General features: G+C 32.1%; 1 long non-coding RNA gene across 1 annotated transcript; it reads left to right on the plus strand.

Annotated features, from left to right (window-relative positions):
- The first annotated feature begins 127 nt into the window (after positions 1-127).
- LOC126811454 (uncharacterized) lies at positions 128-15282 on the plus strand. The gene is made up of 5 exons (XR_007675602.2): positions 128-272; positions 5247-5341; positions 6731-6874; positions 7781-7964; positions 8273-15282. It is a non-coding gene; the product is annotated as an uncharacterized LOC126811454 (long non-coding RNA).
- Positions 15283-15297: the final 15 nt, after the last annotated feature.

Raw genomic sequence — 15297 nt, forward strand, 5'->3', positions numbered from 1 at the left:
TATGTTAATTTCATCTAAAAAGTGTACGATTTGGACATGGTATATTAACGAAAATGGGGCTGATTTATGCTTTTTGATAGAATTTAATATGTTGTACCTCACGAAATGATTAATATTGTGTAGTCCATTGATAATAATGGTGAACTGTCATTTTATGCCACCAGAGGGCGCATTGATACCGACAGACAGCCATCATGGAGGCTAGGGCGAAGTATAGTTTTAAAGGCTCACAAAGTGATGAATTAGACATGGAAAGAGATGATGTCATAAAGGTTTGTTTATATTATAAAGTTCTGTAAACAGTCGACATAATGTTTTTATATGATATTGTAAAAGTAGTGGTGAAACAGCTGTAAGATTAGGAACAAATATGTCAAACTTCCTGATTAATGACCTGGACGGGTAATTAAATCTGTCAGTTTTGACTAGGCCCTATAATTTTACTCAATTCTAGGCCCAATACTCAGTTGTGGTGATAATGATGCAGTTCTTTGATGCCACTTCCCATTACTACATGCTCACAATTGGAAATATTCTACACACAAACGTCCTGGTCCTCTTACCTACATGACTAACAACAATGTAGGCTACACAGTGAGTGACAGTAATTAACACACTCATTGACTCAATTTATTAGATAGTTCCACCTGGCAAAGTAGGGTGCTAATCAGATAGTACTACAATCAGAAAAAATTTCAATTTTTTTCTTCAAAACAACGATTGATTATTGTTATTTATTACATTTCTGCGAAATTCAACTACCATTTATTTATACTGTAATCCTCTTTGAACTTTTATATAGAAAGCGATATAGCTGGTGTTTCCCGACATTTTAAAATGGAAAGGTTTGACTTCTTTATGTCATGAAGGCAGGGCTAAGTATATGTCTTGTACAAAAGCCAATCAAAATACGTGAGAAGTACAGAATTATGAAATATCCATGTTTGATAAAAACACAGCTTGATTAACTTTACTGACAATATTCGTAGATGACCGAAAGTTGTTTCACTACATTGGTTTGGGTTTGTTTAATTAGTCCTAATAGTTTAAAATTAAATTATTTTTAAGGTGTTACATGCATTATTAAAGTAATTAAGTTTGACAGATCTCAACGTTTTTTTAGCTACGTTGAAATACTTAAGAAAAGTGCATTAGTCATGCGCGAACCATAAAGGGTCTCTACCTTTAATTTTAAGTCACATGTTTTGATCAGCTGTTGTACAGTATATTTAGCCCGCCTTCATGAAGTTGAGGCATCAAACCTATTCCGTTTTAAAATGTCGGGCAGGATTTTACACGAGGTTGGATGTGGCAGAAATAATTAACAAATACCAGTAACATGGTTTTGATCCCATGCTTATATGAGGAGTTAGTCCCAGAATTATCTAGTTTGTGCTATGTAAATGTTAACATTAAACCTAGTTGCTTTCTTTCTGTGTATTGCCCCATGCCTATGGAGAGTAACATGTTTTAAACTTTGACTAAATCAAATGACTATATGTTATCTTTATGAGGGTTATAAAATAATGAATTATATTATATTCTTGCTATCTGATTTAAGCTGTATTACTGTATAAAATAATGAATTATATTATATTCTTGCTATCTGAATTAAAACTAATAAAACCGTACTTTATTGTTTGACATTGAAAACAATTATGTGATACGCAATTTCATTAACAAAATAGACCCCATCGCTGTAACACATTTATACCAACCAAACAACTAAGCATTAGACTAGAAAAATGGCTTAGGATTAGCAACAGTTCACTGATCATTTGACAGGTATGATAGGCACAAAGTTAACAAGGTCATTTTCATTTTTCGTAAAGAGTATTTAACAAATTTTGCCCAAAGGCTAAGAATGACATACATACATATATCATTGAAAAGTGAGCAAATGACCAATAGTTCATTGCCGTTGGTCATGATATATAGCTACATGTATGTATGATGAAAATAATTTTAAAGATCAATTGTTTGGGCTAAATTGTCAGTCAAAATTGTACTTTTCATTGAGACAAAGTGAAATTTTAGAGGTATTGGATCAGATTTATGGAAGGGTATCGCTGCCAATATTAAATGCTCTTATAAAATGTCTTTTCGATTGATTATATGTAAAAAGTACAATATACAAAGTCCTAATACCGGTAATGATGAAGTCAAAATACCTCCAAGGGCAAAGTTAAATGAAAAACGTGAAATGTAATGGGGAGGGGGGGATTGGGGATGCAATATCAAAATACTTGTCCTGATACGAAATTCCAAATTACATGTTACATATCGTTGAAAGTAGCGTTCATTTCTTTTTGTAAATAATTGTCTGGCACATTCGTATTTACGATCATGACTTGAGAAAAGATCATTTGGATGGTACTAACCTGTATTAAGTGACTGAGTGAGTGGGGGGAGGGGAGGTATTCAATGTTAAAATACGGGTCTTAATACGAAATTCCAAATATCATGTTACCTATAACTGAAAAGCATGTTCAAATATGTAAATAATTTTCTGGCACATTCATATTTGCATACCTTGAAAAACGTTGGGTTGAAAGAATCTCTATTAAATGATGAGGGGTAGGTGTATTTAAAGTAAAAATATTCCAGATATCATAGTTTCATAAAAAAAAAGTTGCAAGGGTAGTGTGAACTAAAGGTGTAGCGCTTAACCCAGAAATCTGTATATCTATACTATTAGTATTAAATGTATAGTCATTCCTTTCTTTAAGATGAACAAAGAGAGGTTGCGGTGTTTGGGGAGGATGCAAGTTTTTAAAATATCAAAATACAGGTCTTAATATGAAATTCCAGTTATCGTTTTATGTTATACTAGAAGAATGCCCGGCTTCGCTTGGGGGTCATAACCCCGAAATCGGAAGTGGTAGACTAACGCCACCTGGACTTTGTTACTCCCCTGTCCGAGCTACCCCTATACCCCAAATTTCAGACTCGGGGCAGACCTAGTGTAGCCGCCAACCCCGAACAGACAGACAAACAGACAGACAGACAAATGACAGTCACAAATATTAGTATAGATACATAACTGGAAATTATGTTTCTTTGAATCGATCAGTTATTTCCTGGCACATTCATGATTACATGTTTTATAAAAGAAAGAAAGATCCACGTTATCTTTAAAAAAAATGTGTCGCTATCAAAAATAGACTATACTTTCAATTTATCTTATTGTGTGAGCGCTGGCTTATATAGTGTGCCAGGTTGATCTCGGTGTCGTTTATGTTAATAAGTCACAGGATATCCTACATTTGCATAATATCAAAGATACAGCTGTAACCGGTAAGATGCTATCAGAAAGCTTGAAGGACAAATGAGATGCAGCAGAGCACAAATGTAAAATGTAATGGGAGAAATGTTCAATGTTGACACCTCAAAAATCAGCATTTTCCAATAAGACATTTGTCATTTGACACATTACTTTGACGTTTAACATTTAACCCCTGTCGGTGCACATTGTGAGAATCACATAACAGGTATCAAGGGGTCCATATGGACCCCAGTTATAATTCAAAGTTTTTACGTACAGATATATTTGAATTAAAAGCAGCGGTTTAGTTTTTATTTGCATTCATATTTGACAACTGAAAAACAACTAAATTATTATACAAAAACATTTTAGTGACATTTGGAAAAGATTTAATAATTCTCACAAAATTACTACTTTGTGTACTATGTGATAAAGAGGTTAAATGGCAATTCACGCTTGATACAAAAAACATTGAATATTTGGAATTCATCATTTAATTTTTGGTATTTGTAACATGCAGATGTTAAAAGAAAGAATACTCTGGCATACGCAATATGGTATCAGGCAGCAAACACATTAGCAAAATCCCTACTGTGAGTTGTAAGTTTGAGGTCCGATTGGACCCCTTGTTCCCTTCAAGCGTTGGGCCTGATTTGCATGTAACAGAACTCTGCACTTGGGAAGCAGATGAATACCGAACTCTTCGCTACGTGTAAAAATGCATAGGACTAGGAGACAAAGTCACTAAATTTCAGAAAGCAGTGCCCAGTAGTTATTATAAAACATGTGCATGGGGTCCACGGAGACCACACATGCACTGACAAGGGTTAAGTTGGGCCTTAGAGGTATTTTGACTTTATCATTACCAGTATTAGGATTTTGTACATTGTACTTTTTACATAAAATCAATTGAAAGGACATTTTAGCAGAGCATCTAATATTGGCAGCGATACCCTTCCATACAGATTGTTCATTCGGACATTTCCATAGCTTTGTTCTAAGATTGTTCATTAGGTCAGTTAAAATTGGAAAGATAAAAAACTGATAATACAGTCTGTGACAACCATTCACCCCCTGATGTTTAATAAGGCCAGAGAAGGAGTCAAACACATTTCTTAAAGGACAATATTGGTGCCAGTCATTATCACATATGTGATGGAACTGGTTAAACACGTTCCAAATATTATTTTTTCACAGAGATCATTGCTACGATAGATGAGTAATCAATGTTTCAACAATAGGAAGTGACGAACGCAAAAGGAAAACACGAGTTATCCCTCTATAAAACTGGCTGAAGTGACTGGTGTTAATAATTTCTTCGAAGACCAAAAGTTGTTGTATGGGACTGTGAAAGGATATCTGACAATTCATAAACAAAATTGACTGTCACTAGATAAGAGAACATGAAAGAAAAATAGAAAAGTCTGTGCATTACCATTACCATGTTTTTATAAGTATACAATGAATAAACACCTGTGAATGTACGGACTGTTTCTATTTTTCTCGTGTTCTCTTATCTAATGACATTCAATTATTTTTTTGAATTGTCAGATATACTCTTACAGTCTCATATAACAACTTTTGATCTTCGAACGAATTTTTAGTGAGCAGAAATTCGCCCATGTATCTGTTATCACGCGTCACTTCAGCCAGTTTTATAGAGGAATAACTCGTGTTTTCCTTTTGCGTTCGTCACTTCCTATTGTTGAAACATTGATTACTCATCTATCGTTGCAATGATCTCTGTGAAAAAATAATATTTGGAACGTGTTTAACCAGTTCTATCACATATGTGATAATGACTGGCACCAATATTGTCCTTTAAATCTGTCATCGTATACACAAGCTTGATACAGTAGGGTATGCAAAAGGTGTAACAAAAACTGTTATTCATATTTATAAACTCACCAAATTAGAAATGATTCCAGATGTAATAGACATTTTATTTTAATTTATTAAATAACATTATTTGTAATTTTAGGTACTAGATATGGATGATGCTGATTGGTTTAAAGCAGAGAAAAATGGAAGAGTAGGAATGGTTCCATCTACATATTTGACTATGTTACCACACCAGTATGTATTTTTTTGCACTTTTAGCCTTGCATGGTCATTTATCAAATTTTCTTCCCTTCTTAACTAAATATTGTGATTGTTGAATCTCTAAAATGGTTCAATTAGTTTAGTAAGATGAATTTGTTAATATTCGGAATCCACTGCTGACAGGATATGTTCAAAACAAACAAACACCATCTATGATCGTCACTAAAATCTTTTTTCTTGGTGGTATTTGATAATAGCATGTGTTACGTATTGCCATGATTTTTGACTTGGTAGATTCATTTAATAATAATATTTTCACTTATTGTAGTAATATAAATACTTAAGTGCCCCGTGCAGCAAAAATTTTCCCTACTGAAAAGTGCGCTTGACACGGCGAATGTGCACACTTTAGTGGCAAGAGTATAAATAGCTATCGCATGTGAAATTCTCTACACATCTATCAACTCTTAAAGCCGTAAAAAATCAATTGTTGACGTTCTGAATAGCAGTAATATTTAGCTTTTGGTTATTACAGCAGCTTTAGAAATTACTTGTTTTATTTTTTAAATTACTTTTTCATTAACTATACCATTAGGAGCGGCAACTTTTGGTTTAGTACAAATAATATCTCTGAAACATTCAGGTTAGTTCGGATGAGACGAAAAACTGAGGTCCCGTGTATACATTGGAATGCACATAAAAGATCCCTTGGCAGTTGGAATTCGATATAAGAGTAGGCGATAGTGCCGCTGCCCGGGCAAAATTCCCCTCATAGCGCACTGTATGGCATATGCCCGTCTTCATTAGCCCATTATAGGTGCAGAACAGTATAACGTTAAACCCTATTTCATTTCATTTCATTTCATTCAGGTTAGGCAAGAACATGATACTAGCAGTAGTTTCATTTTATTTTTACAAGGTCCTTAAAACAATTCTTGAGTTACCTAATGTGCATGTTTCTAAATTCAATTTCTTGTTCCAGCTTTCTCTTATGTTTCGTAAAAAAGTAGTCTCGATTATGCCGGCCTGTCAATCAGATGGAGAATGGTTGTTAGACTGGTTAAGCGAACTAAAACAAAACCTATTTTTTACTCAAAAGTGCCTGGATGTTATGGCCGACATTCGTAACCATTTTGCAGTCTATTATTTATTGATGGTTAAATGGTCATAGCTTATTAAGTACAACATGACCGCTTATTTAGTGACTATAAATTTGCGAAACTGATTTAAGGAATTGGTATATATATAAAAATATATATAAATATTGTGGTGTAATTGTCGAAATATTGTAAATCCATAAAGTTTTAGGTGGTATTTAATAATTTAATACTTGTCATGTTTTAGGTTGTATCTGATATTTAATAATATTTATGTAATGATTTGTAGGTGGTTTTTGTAGTAATATTTTATCACATTTTTCAGATGGTATTTGGGTAAAATTACAAGAGGTGAAGCTGAACAAATATTATCAGAGACAGATCAATCTGGTCGACATAAACATGATGATGGTGCATTTTTAGTTCGTAATAGTGAATCAGATGCTTCAGGGTTTTCCCTATCTGTCAAGTAAGTAAAGTCTACTTTGTAAACCTAGACTATTGATTTACACATAATAACTCTCTCTCCCCTATGACTCACATATCTAAAATTTGTTTTTAAAAAATGTATGTACACAGAGAGAGACAAATGGGGTTTAATGTCCACTCGACACAAACCAGGTCATTTCGGGACTAACATATGGGTTAATTTTATTTCAATAATTCGCTTGCGCATAGGGGTTTTTAGCAGTGGGAGGAAACCGGAGTATCCGGAGAAAACCCACGAGGTTGGACAGGTCACCCTACTCCTTGTCACGTACAACCGGGGATTCGAAACCACGCCAGTTGACTCAATGACAGACTTTATGATACAGTGCGCATACGCTAACCATTCAGCCATCCAACCCCCCTGTATTTTCACAAGAAGAAAAAGTGTTAAATGATTTATTTTGGACATTTAAAGTTTGATGTGTCTAATAAAGGACAGTTAATTTATATTACTTCTGGTTTATTTAAATCAAACATGGTCCCTCTCTTTATCCATTTATAGAAAAGGATGTAGAGCCTCTAAATTTTCAAAAACTAAATAATATCAGTACTGACTTTAAGATGAATTTTCTGAATAATGGATGAACTTTGAATGCTGTGCAGTGAGGTATTTTAGGTTTTGCCAGTCTTGAGAGTGAAAAACATATAACAATAGAACACAATAAATGCAGCTAAGTTAACTGTTTTGAACTGTTAAAACAGTTCAAATGTATTTTTAAAAAACAAAAAACTTCTAAAGTTGTCAGACTGGCAACTTTTTATAGTGAAGCTCTGTTACTGATGTTGTTATCTACATGTAGATGTTAATATTTGCTAAAGATTTATTGTAACCAGAAACACATAACTTTTCAGCTATGTAAAACCATATATTTTTTATATTTTTCAGGCAAGGAAATAGTGTTCAACATTTTAAAATTTTGAATAACTCTTCGGGATCATATTATTTGTGGACAAAACTTTTCCGTTCTGTGACAGAACTTGTTCAGAATCATAAAAAAGAGTCTGTTTCTCGAAACGCTCATACGAATTTACTTTTAAAAGATATGAATACAGGAGTTCCTCGAATAGTGGTAAGTACACTACATTTCAACATTTATCCGTCTTCTTGCAGTCCATGAGAATCTGAAATAGAATATCTGAGGCTTAATCCTGGCATATTGGCATGGGGTTTGACTGAGAACAATGTGTTGGATATTCTGTAAGCGGGGTTTCCATATTTGAAGAGCAAATCTGACGAGGAAAGAGCTATCTAATTGTTGAAAGGGACAAAGTACCCATAATATATGTAGATGGAATTTGAAGAAGAGTAGGTGAAAACGCTGCTTTCCAGACAAAATGTGCCTATGTTAAAAATAGTTTTTTTTGTCTTGTGTTTCAGCATGCGAAAGCACTATTTGAATTTTCAGCCAGTGGACCTGAAGAACTTTCTTTCAATAGAGGTGATGTTTTAGTCATACAAGATCAGTCTGATCAGGATTGGTTTAAAGCTGAGTTAAATGGAAAGACCGGATTCATACCATCAAATTATGTAAAGATTGAATTGACATAATGTAATGGAGATAGACATCAGTCTGCCACATTTGTCTTTAAACGGCTATTCTATTAGTTTAAGTAGAATTATTAACAAGTTTTAATCAACTTTGTTTAATGAGTGTAATCTGTGCTGGTTCGCAGTTTCTTTACTTGTTAAGTTAATATGCACTGAATGTAAACTAATCATGAAAACTTGTTTTTGAATTCTTTTCTTATTCTGGAGGCTGTATGCATTGATCATATCTAAAGCTAAAGTTTTATTCAAGTAATTTTGAATTTATCAGTTGAAACACATCAGAAATGCTTACAAATAATAATATTTTTGGGATTTAAATATTAACATTCAGTAATTAGACCATACAAATTTAAATTTAAGTTCTTCGTGAACATCTATTTCAAAAATATTTTGCTTTCTATTTCTTTGGGAAAATAACTAAATTTAGCAAAAACTAGTTGCACTTCTCAAAAGCTTTTAGTTAGAAGTTTTGAAATTTTAAGTAAAGCATCATTAACATCGTTTTTGTAAGAGTAATGTGTCAGTTTGATTCTTTCAAATGTTTCATTTATAAGGGCGAGCTACTAACGTTTAGATTTGTATTACGAAAAATTTAAGTGCTTTTCTACTCAAGGTTATGTATATAAGGACAATTAAGCAACCAACGATTAGATTTGTATTATGAAAACCTATCCCCATTTGAGAAATTTTCTACTCATTGTTGTGATTTTGCCTTTAACTAAACAAAAAAGAAATCTGTTTGTATTTGAACATTGGTTAGCATAAGGAAATCACCATCACATAGTAAATTATGTTGTTAAATGGAAATTTGCTTTTTCTATAAGTTTAACAAACTTTAGCTTATGATATTAGATAATGATATTTGAAATTATTTTTAGAAGTGTGACTTTAGTAGCTTGTTAGTTTATCATTGAGATTAATTGATTGCTTTTATTTAAGAACAAAAAATCTCGCCAATAGGATATGGGCTTGAGTAGTGTTTTATTGTTTTTGATGAAATGTAAGGTATGTATTTAATTTGATTATTACATGAAAATTGATTAGGATTTCATATTATTATTGGCTTTTTCTAAAATCCCAACTGCTGATTAGAATTTATGTTGCAGTATTATGCTATTTAAAGGCTTGATGTGTCATTTGCATTTTTGCTAAATTATCAAATTTCTCATGGCTTAATACACGATAAATATGTACTCAGGTTGATTATTTAACTTAAGAAATAAAAATATCAATGCTAGATAATCTTCTAGCTTGGATTCCGTCAGATTTAAACTAGGCCCATCAGGTTTCTCTGCTACCAATAGCACCATCGAGCACCATAGATCAATGAAATTTTAATTGATCATAACTTTGTAAATATTAAATGAAATTGAACCATTTTTGGACTGATATTCCTATTAGAGATACATATTTTACAATATTGTAATTTGCAAGTGATTCCTATAGCACTAAAAATGATGCGCTAAGACTTTAAATATCTTGGTTATAAACTGTCTATCATCCAAAAGGGACCAAATGTTTTGAAGTCAGGTACTGATTATGTGAATGGATACAGGCACTGTAATGGGAGAAAGGAACAGGAAAATTTAGTACTACCGATATTTCAGAAACTTAACAGTAATACTATAAATAGCAACTATTAAGTGGCAATACAGCTTCATTCATTCATGTTCAGACAAAAATAGATTGTTTATCTTATTTCACTTGTATATAGTTGTTTGTTTGTTGGCTACTTGTTGGGCTTTCTTACAAAACAAGATAATAACCATGCCATATTAAGTTCAGAAAATAACATTTTCCTTCGACAATGCCAAGGGCATCACGATGTGAGAATTGTTTGCAAAAATAAAAGGTTTGGATGGTGTTTATTGAGTTTGGAAAAGAGCTCATTAATTGCTTGTTTGCTTAGAAAATTGTATTACGCTAATATGTTGATTATCAGAAAGATGATTTAGTGTTATTTTCGATGAAAAAAAATAAATAGTTGACTTATAAGGTGATAGTTATCACCATTTCTATATATATGTCTACTACTGTGTAGCAAGTGTGTTTGGTCTTGTTTAATGGCGGTCCAGACGAGGTGGAGATAAGGAGATATGTCCACTGCACTACCCCTCAAACTGGCTCAAACAGAGTTGTTACATTTTGAGCTCGTATATTTAGAGTAAATCCTATTGATGGATACCAATAAAAACCACATGCCTTTAGTTCTACCACTTCTAGAAGTTAGCCGCTGGATAGAGGTCTTAAGAGATAAATTTTGTATTTTAGGATAACTAAATAAAACATTATTAATTTGATTGATTTCATCAATTGTAATAGATGGACACAATGTTATAACAAATTATGACATGCACATAGTGCTACAGAAACAAAAATGTGAAATTAAAATCTGTATTTTAATCATATTGAGAGGAGGAGACATTTAATTTTTAATACACTGTACAACTGTTTTTCCAGCTGTGTTTGTTTACATACGTAACTAAAGATTGATGGTCTCAAAGTATCAAATCTTTTGGTTTTCCAATTTCAGTGTATGGATAAAGTTCTAACAATTTCATTTGAAGCCATTTCTATGTAAATATAATACATTGTTGGACGTTTTGTGGTGTTTTTGTAAATAAAGTGATTTATACATCACATATTGTGGACTAATTGTAGCACAGACTTCACAAATGCATGTATTACTGCATGGTTGATCCATTATATTCAACTTTATTACTCAGTTCTAATTGTTTGTCCCATATCTAGATCTGTTGCACTCTGAATTTTATCCTGATTGAATAATGACTTTGAGTTGATTGTCATTTAAATCCTGGAAGCTCACATGTACTTACCGTAATTTAGAACAGATATGTATATTATTGCATTTGACATTTCACATTTCACTTTGCAATGGATATGTTATCTAGTTATATAGGTTTATATATATATATGCATGTATAATTAGTCCATTGATTCAAATTTGCCATGGTATCAAATTGGATTAATTTATCATGTTATTTTTTTTAGAAGGACAGTAAACCACATGGTCAAATTTGCCATGAGTTGGTATCAAATTAGATTAATGGTCAAAAATATTTTTAAGATCAAATTATTGCAATCCAATCAACCAATTCAAAACCTGTATGTTCTGGTTTATTTGGAAAGTTTTCAGAATTACTATCTATCAGCTTAAATACTACTTCAGATGTTGTTGACATTCACAGAAACTGATTTAAAGCTAAAAATGGTCATAACCTATGTATCAACGGTTTTAATATCTTTTTGGCCATTCAATTTAAGACTACATGTACTCTGGATTAGGTATGGTTTTAGACTCTATAAAGTTATTTTATTCTCCCTTAATTAGATATTTGTTTTAATTTGTAATTTCCTAATCATGTGCATATATATATTTTCAAATCTGGGTCCTTGTTCCTGAAAACATAACTAAAATCATTACTTTAAGGATGCATTCTTTTCATAGGTTGAGGGTTAAAATCCAAGTACAAATTTGAACTCTTAGCCAATGTAAAAGCCGGTCACTTAGAATATCTTAGTTCAGGTTTTCGTAAATAAGACTCTTGTTGTATAGTTCATTTAAAATGTATTAGTATATCATAACAAATAAAACAAATTTTGAAAAGGTAGCTTGTAAAAATGATATTTTTTACACAATAGAATATTGTAGAGTATATGTTTTGTGTTGTATACACCTTTTACTTTGACTAAAGTTTAACTTTGTAAAGTTTTGAATATGTATACCGGTATTGTTAGGTGTAGCTGAACATACATTATACTTTATCCACAAAAGTAAGAGAGGTGCATACAACCCAAAGAGTTTACATTTTATAATAAATCTTTCTACAGGATTTATAAAAAGAGTACTATTTATTATGAAGAAACTTATAATTATACAAGTTTTATTTACCATGTATTTTGATAAAAAAAAAAGTTGTTAATACTATGTCAAAAATTCATTTTAAGTGATGTTGTGTATGTGGCAGTATGTGCTCACTCTTTGTGGAACACCTGATACTAGGTTGCAGTGATTCTTGGATAATCATGCATCCTGATACATATAGCTGAATATAAACTCACATACAATACCAACTATGTTCCATGGCATAATGTATAAAATAAAATCTTACATTAAGGCCATATAAAAAAAAAATTCTGCTTCTCAAATTAACCAGCACCCGTTTTTATTTCAAACAATAAAACATAAAAACAGTCTATTTAATTATGGCTCGGGTCACAGGAAGTAAAAATCATACAAAATTTGAATGAATCTAAAAATGAAGTGATACTTGTTATTAATAACATGATGAGATAAATTTAGTGTCATGAAATGTGATGTTTATTAGAAGTCATTTAGCCCAGTAGTGATCCTTTGGCAAAATTAAAACACAAAAATACAAAGACTCCTCCCGAATCAGAATTGTTTGGAAGGATTTTCTGAGAACCAGAATATTTTTTTGTATTGCCTTAGAATGAGATAGAAATGTAAAATTAACTTTCCTGTTGCTCAGTTGAGTTTGATAATCAAGCTCTTATTACATGGTACTGTGAATCTTAATGCATATCATATCACAGATTCAGATACCTTTGCAACCCTACCTGGGTTTCGTGTCACACAGCTAACACGGTTTTTCTGTGCTGTTGTATTAAGATATTTTTTTGAATGTTCAATAAGGTATAAATATTCTGAATTTTTTAAATGCATGTATCGATGTCATTTATTCAATGTTTGTCTTTTCACCTAAGTTCAATCCTCTGACATAATTTTATCATTTTCTATCTCAATAATTATATTGCTCAAAATTAAATGTTTTTCTCTTTTTGCAGCTCACTACACTATCAAAGTTTTGTTAGTAGTGTCTTCTAGATTCTTTCTTTTTAAGAAAATAGACTTTTGATTTAGATAGATGAATTTATGTTTGTTTGTCAATATATTACTTAATTCAAATCCTTGTGGATTAAGTATATTTTAGTTGAGTCATATCAAATAGTATAGATTGTATCATTTTTAGAAATAGGATTTAGTTTTAAATACCTAAACTGTTAGTGGGAAGCAATTTAAAAGCTAAATATTTATTATGTTGCATGCATTAAAATGGTTTCATAATATCAACCCTGCATACATCAGAAAAATTCACTGTGTTAGCTTACTTTCTTGTACTATTTGAGCCAATATCCCAATTAAAATAACATCAAAGTAGGTTGGGTTCATAACTTCATTGCTTTAGTTACCCTGATGCTTCAATTTGTAACATTGTGATTGGTGGCATTTGTGTGCTTTGCCTATTACTAATACCCTGCATTCAGATAACTTCACCATGGCTAAAGAGATATCAGTTGAATGTGAAGATGGTGAACGGCAATTTCTTTCTTTTTATTTTACTTCTTCACATAGACAGTCCCAGTTGACCTTTATTTTTCTTTACCTTTAAGATGAAATTCACAATGTTAGATAAATTGATAAAGTTTTATATTATATTTTAATTTGACAGTATTTGTTACCAATTAGTCCTAGTAAAGAAAATTGTAGCGTAACATACTCAGTTTTATAAGTAAAAGTGATGATTTACTTGCATGTAGCAGTTAATTCTGCTAACTTAGTCCTTAATAGCTTTTTGGCATCTAAAGGTATATATGCCTTTATTTGTTCAATACAGATCTACATGCATCATGAAACATTCAATATTATTGTTATTCATAATATGATCAGTTGTTATTCTAAATGGGCTACACATAATGGAAACATTTCTGGGAAAACTGGGGGTTTTGCTTTGAAACTACTAAATGTTAAATAGTTATATTTAATTATTTTTAACAATGTTCTGTTGGTGAAGAATGATTAATGTATTGTTTATTATATACTCTTCAAAAAAAGTAGGGGATATTGAAATGCAAATACTTATGCAGGTTGCGATATGATAAATAGTCATGGACATTTGACATGCTTTGAGTGTATGTTCACAGATGGAGAACTCATCGCCCCAACAGAACCACTGAGCTGCACATGCGACAAGCAATAGCGCCATACACGTGGGAGGGGTTCATTGTCAAATTTGACACTTCATGGAAGGGTTGATGAAAACTGCCAGGTGCTGGTTTATCTATCCATGTTTGCTTTCCTATCGGTTCCTGCATAAGATTTACTGTTCAGCGTATTTTTGCTTTAGTGTGTTACGTTTAATTTGATCGGGAGACATGTTCGTCAATGTCAATCGACAACACTGCAAGAATTGGCTGTTGCACTGCAAGAGGAGTGGGTCAGATTGCCCCAAATCATGATTGGACGGTTGATTAGGAGCATACCACGACGAATTGCTGAATGTCTGAGGATTGGTGGATCAATTACTCGTTATTAAGACAAAAATCAAAAACGTCCATTTTCACTTTTGATAGTGTATCTCTTTGCGAGTGAAATGGGGCCGTCAGGTTAGCCACCAATATGAACTGTTTATGTTCATGTGTAGGTAATTGGCCTGTTATTAACATACACTGGTTACCTCTAATAAAAACAGCAGTGCATTTTTTGTATTGTTTCTGAATATCCCCTACTTTTTTAGAAGAGTATATAACAAGTGAATTATTATGATTTGTTCCATGTCTTTCTATCATATACTATATTAAGATTTAAACGGTATGTTGTATTGTGTTGAAAATAAACAGGAATTTAAAATTCCGAAAGGTGTGAAGGAGCCCACTGTTCAGAGGAGAACATTGACATAGCATATTTAATGACAAAAAAATTGTATGTTCATTTAAGCCTGATATTGCATGTTAAGAGCTCAAGACAATTAGCTAATAGCTTCATCAAAAAATAAAATATTTTATGGAAAAAAATATTGAATTGTTTTATT

The sequence above is a fragment of the Patella vulgata genome, chromosome 2, assembly GCF_932274485.2.
Source record: "Patella vulgata chromosome 2, xgPatVulg1.2, whole genome shotgun sequence".
NCBI classification, from domain to species: Eukaryota; Metazoa; Mollusca; class Gastropoda; family Patellidae; genus Patella; species Patella vulgata.